This window comes from Gracilinanus agilis, chromosome 4 (assembly GCF_016433145.1).
Source record: "Gracilinanus agilis isolate LMUSP501 chromosome 4, AgileGrace, whole genome shotgun sequence".
Lineage (NCBI taxonomy): Eukaryota > Metazoa > Chordata > Mammalia > Didelphimorphia > Didelphidae > Gracilinanus > Gracilinanus agilis.
Window position 1 is genome coordinate 293300265 of NC_058133.1, and position 5920 is coordinate 293306184.

Sequence of the window (5920 nt, forward strand, 5' to 3'; positions counted from 1 at the left end):
GGAGGGAACAGATATAAGAAAAACTCTGGGCTTATATAATATCAAGTACTATCATAGTAGAGTTAATTCAGATTCTCTTCAGTAAAATCATTTTACTTCTGGGGTGGAGTCACAATGGTAGAGTAAACCAGAGTAGCTCCAAGTCACCATGGGAATCCTCTCCAACCAAGATTAAAATATCGCCACAAAACAAATACAGGGGTGAAAGAAACAATAAAAGGAGACAGAGTGAAACAACTTTCAAGAAAAGAAAAACCAAAAAGGTAGGCAGAGAACATCTGGGGCAATAGGGTAAGAAGAGAGCAGAGCCAGTAAAAGGCTGTAGCAAGGAAGGAAGTGTAAGTCAAGGGTAAGCCACACACCCCCACCCCACATCTGCTGTCCCAGGTTCAGAATCTAAGCCCAAGTCAACATTCAGTTCCTGAGACCCTGTTCAGGCAAATAGTGGTCCAAACTAACCCATACCCCTTGATATTTCAAACCTGTGGAGAAGTTCTGAGTCCCAGCCCAGGGCAGTCTGGGCCGAAGTGGGCTGATCCCTGTGAGTCCAGAGTGAAGCCAGGAATCCCAGAATGGACTTGGGATGAGGATATAGCTCACAGTTTGGGGTGGCTGATAGTACCAAGGTGTGGGCTCCCTGGATCTTTTTGACTAAGCTCAAAGCAGAGCTCCAGGAGGGGGCAATCAAGGGTGTGCTCATTAGAACAAATACAGAGTAAGACCAAAAACTTAAACCTAAGCCCGAGGCTATAATTTAAGTAATTCCTGACTTGATCAAGATCAAAGTAAGACCAAAAGCTTACAGCCAACCTAAGGAAAGTCTTTGAGTTAACAGTATCTCAAGGGTCAACTGAATCAGCAGGGGGAGGGAGCTCTCAGAGCTCTCAGCCCTCAGACCATCATATCATCCTCCAAGAACTGAAACCAGTAAAAACCTAGAAAATAAGCTGAGAATAGCATCAAGGAAGTACTGAATTTTAAGAGAGTACCCCAACTTCCTAGAGTTTATTCATTGAAATGTAATTTGAACTAACAACTCAAATTCAGAAAATATTTATTAAGCCCTTTATGTGTCAGACACTATGCTAGGTATGGGGAATACAAATTAAAAAATGAGGTAGTCCCTCCTTATCTTTTTTAAACCTTTACCTTCTGTCTTAGAATCAATACTATGTGTTGGTTCTAAGGCAGAAGAGTAGTAAGGGCTAGGCAATGGGGGTCAAGTGACTTGTCCAGGGTCTCACAGCTAGGAAGTGTCTGAGGCCAGATTTGAAACCAGGATCTCTCAACTCTAGATCCACCGAGTCACCTAGCTGCCCCAGTTCATGCTTTTAAGAAGTTTACATTCTATTGGAAGAGGAGGATAGGACAACATGTATATAAATAGGTAAATTGAAATCATATATTGAGAAATACAATGTAATTCTAAGAGGATGACAATGAAAATCATTGCATTAATGATGAAAAGTATTTTGTAAAAAAATCAATTGAAGTGTAAGAATGATGTTCTGCTCCATATTAATGTTAACTGACAATATGTTCTATGTTATATCTTTATTAGAGGAGAGCCTATGGCAATGAGGTAATCATTCCACTTATATATTTTTTAAACATTTATTAATATTTATTTTTTAGAAAAGTTAACATGGTTACATAATTCATGCTCTTACTTTCCCCTTTACCCCCCTTCCCCCCAGCTCCCCTCCACCTTGGCTGATGCGTTCATTCCACTTATATTAATGATTTTTGTTTTTACAATGAATTTTTAGGATATTGCTTTTTTTTAACCAGTCAATAAAAGCTGAACCTCTTATTCAGTAGAATAGGATGTTTAGATAATTAATAAATGATAGATATTGATAAAAATTGCAGAAAAATGCTGAATATGTTTATAAATCAAGAAAAATGGTAATATATAATTATTGAACTATTATTGGTACTCAGTTATTAATCAACTTCTGAAAATACATATTAATAGCTCATGTCTATATGTGTGCCAAATGTTATAACTACATATGCATTTTTATATATCTATATTTATATCAAATCTGTCTATATATATCTACACATATACCTATATCCACCTATATCTATGTATCTATATCTCACCTATACCTCTATTTTTATCTCCACATATCATTACATCTACATCTATATTTATCTTCTGTATCTCTACATCTCTTTATATATTCCTATATCTACACCTATCTGTCTCTGCCTCTCCCTTCCTCCTTCCATCTCTCTGTTTCTTCCTCTCTCCAAAAACAGAGATCAGGCCTTACAATGACTGTAAGCTAAATGCTCTAATGATCATTTTTATTTTACATTGGAGGTAACTGAAGTTTAGAGAGGTAAAGCGATTTGCCTCAGGTCACACAACTCACAGGGCTCTAGGATTCCTATTAACGTCCTATTGATTCAAGGTAAAGTCCATTTTATTACACTACTACATGTAGATCATTACTAAGGTAAAGTCTGTTTTATTACACTACTACATGTAGATCATGAGGTCATCTACTAAGAGCTGGAAGAGATCTTAGAGGTCACATAATCAATTTTTTTAAAAGTGAAGAAACCTTGATTCAGAGAAGGTAAGTGATTTGTCCAAGGAAATAAAGGCATTAAATGGCAGAACCAAAATCTGAACCTGCTAACCTATTTATTATAGCATGATACCATAGTGTAGAAGAGTTTATATTCCTCTACAGAGAGCATTCTGATTCATATTCTCTTTAGTGAGAATTTAGGAGCTTTTTGCAGAAATGTACTGGTTTCCTTTAATTGTCAAGAGGGCTTTTGGAAAATAATGGAAAATAAAGTACGAGACACTGGATTTTACATTTCCTGTCTGCAAAATTAAAGAAACAATAATCATGCTAAAGCATTCCCAATTTTAAGGGCAATTTTGAAAGTAGAATTCAAGCACAATAATTAGCTTGTTGATTTCATAACCACATTGGGAATGATCTGAATAATGGAGCAACATCCAGCTGGAGATCTGTGACTTCCATTTTTAGGCCAGTTCACCATAATCTTAGATGCCAAGATGTCACTTCTGATTTCTGGGCAAAATGATAAACATGTGGAAACATTTTTTAAAATCCAAATTAAAAAGTAAATTTACAAAAATCAAGACCCATACTACCTCTAGTTAATTGGGGCTTCGTTCTTTTTTTTTTTCTACTCACTATTACCCTTGTGCCAACCTGCCCATAGGAAGATCCTAACCCCAGAAAGGTATTTGGTTTTAAGTTTTCCTTTCCTTGAAATGACACCCTCTTTTGCTGGGTGCTTCTTCCCTCCTCCGTCTTCCTCTCCTCAAAAGCAGTGGGGCAGGATGGAGCCAAAGTGGGTGGCAGGCAACCCCATCTGTTTTCAAAACTTCATTACGGGGTCATTAAAAAGGCCTCATGGCTTATACTGCATCCAGCTCTGATATGACAAGAGAAGATAAACAATAGTGATGAGCAAACCTCAGTGGCTTTTAAAGTTTACTTTTAGTTTAGATAAATTAAGATGCTTATCCCCAATTATCTAAACCTTTGGAGCTCTCTCTGGCAACTGCTTATAATACATTTCCTGAGTTTCTATGTAAGGTCTCAGCTTTCAGTGGACCCCAGTGAGTCCTCATGTGGTAGACCTAATTCCCTACCTGCAGCATTTTGTCCAGTGTGGGACCTGAAAAGGAGTGCATTTCATCTTTGCTTAGGTAATAATAATTGCTTGTAACATAAAGCTGCATCCTTTTCTTTCTGTGAGGTGCTACATCCTTTGTTGTTGTTGTTCAGCCATTTCATTTCTGTCTGACTCTTCATGACCTCATTTGTTGTTTTCTTGACAAAGATACTGGAGGGGTTTGCCATTTCCTTCTCCAGCTCATTTTGCAGATTAGGAAACTGAAGCAAACAGGGTTAAGTGATTTGCCTTGGGTCACACAAATAATAAATGTCTGAGGCCAGATTTTACTTCATGAAGATGAATCTTCCTGACTCCAAGCCAAGGGCTCTCTATCCACTGCACTGTGTAGCTGCTAGTTACTACCTCTTTGCCCTTCAACAAGTCATTTAATCTCTTTGGGTCTCAATTTCCTCATCTGTAAAATGAGGGGGTTGGATTAGGTGGCTTCAAAGATTCCTTCTAACTCTATGATCCTATGAATTTAGTACTTGGGGGACACAAGAAGTAGAATTATTATTATAGAAAAATAATATTTGGAATTCAGACTTCTAGTCCAGTGCCATTTTCCAGGACAAAAGAGCCAAAGTGATTTTCATAAGGTCACCCAGGTAGAAAAATAAGTTTTTAACTATATTTTATGATTCACTGGCCAACTATGTCTCAGTTATAAGAAGAAAACATAAGAGGAGCAATGATGAAACTTGTAATAAAAAATAGGAAATTCATAAAAATAGATGATTCATCTTGGAGATAAAAAGATGTCATAGAGTAAGAAATTAAGTGCTGCTGTTTCCTACCTCAATTAAAGTCCCATTTCACTTTTTTGTCATATTGCAGAGGTGACCCTGGAACTACATACTCAGTATATTGTGTGTGTGTGTGTGTGTGTTTTTTTTTTTAATTTCATAATCCTGGAAAGTCTTTGAATATGGCATTGGAAATGGATCATTTGAATGTCAGTCACTCTCTGGATAATCTATTCTAGTTTAGTAAGGTCACCAAACTGGCTAAAAAGTGATTTTTTTCCCCTTCAACCAGATAGACCATTAAGTAGTGGAAGGGTTTGGATTCAGTAATCGGAGGGAGTAACCACATCATTGAAATAATTAATCTGTGCAATGTAAATCTCTCAATCTTGTCATCTGGGTTGTGTTGAGGTAAAGATCAGGACGTAGATCTGATATAGGTGGGACAGATTAAGTTGGGACACTAGGTTGAACAAGATGGCTAAGAGTAAAGAAAGGAGACTGTTGTAGACAATGAGATGGTTTCAGGGAAGCACTATCCCTCTTCCCTTCCCAAGTGATGCTATTGCAAGAGGAAGATTGAGCAATTAGCAAAAATTGGGGGATTTATTGATTCTGATAATTAAATAACTGGTAGAGGATAAAAGTAGAAACAAAGGAAATATTTTGGTGAGGAATGAATAGGAATAATAGTTGCTATTGTTGTTGAAGGGTAATATTGTTCTCCACGCTGTTGTAATTATTGTTGCAGCCACTGCCTCTACTGCTGCTGTTTGTAGCTGCTTGTGGGATGAAGCATAGGTCTGTCATTTCCTCAGAATGGAAAACTCTTGATATGGGCATTCACTCCACTCTTGCAGATTGTCAATTTGTATGTAATCTTTAGTCTTATAATTGCCAGGGGCACAGAAAAAACGCATGTCACATAGTTATACATCAAGAGAAGGACTTCCACCCAGAATTTTTAGTCTCCAAGATTTGCTACTTGTTAAATACTTGATAACTCTTGATTCCAATAATAATCACCAGAACTGACATACATATAGTATTACAAAGTATTTTATCTATGCTTTCTCATTTTATTTTAAACATGAGAAAGGGCAGAAAGCAAAGTACATTGTGGAGATACATAAATAGATAGATAAATAGAGAGAGAGAGAGAGAGAGAGAGAGAGAGAGAGAGAGAGAGAGAGAGGGAGATAGAGATAGATAGAGATAGATAGATAGAATGATAGATATCTCGTAGGGAAAATGAAGATATAGACTACTTAAGAATTATTTTTTCAAATTGATGATTCTAAAATGTATTAGTACTATGAAGATCCCTGTCTTCATTCAAAAAGTATGTTTAATATCTAATTTTTAAATACTTTTCTTTTTTTTTTCAAAGCAATGATTCTAAAATGTACTACTATGAAAAACTGTAATTGAGGTTAGGGATAAAGGTATTTCAGTGAACTCACCTATGTATTTGATGCAAAAGGACTCAAAGCATG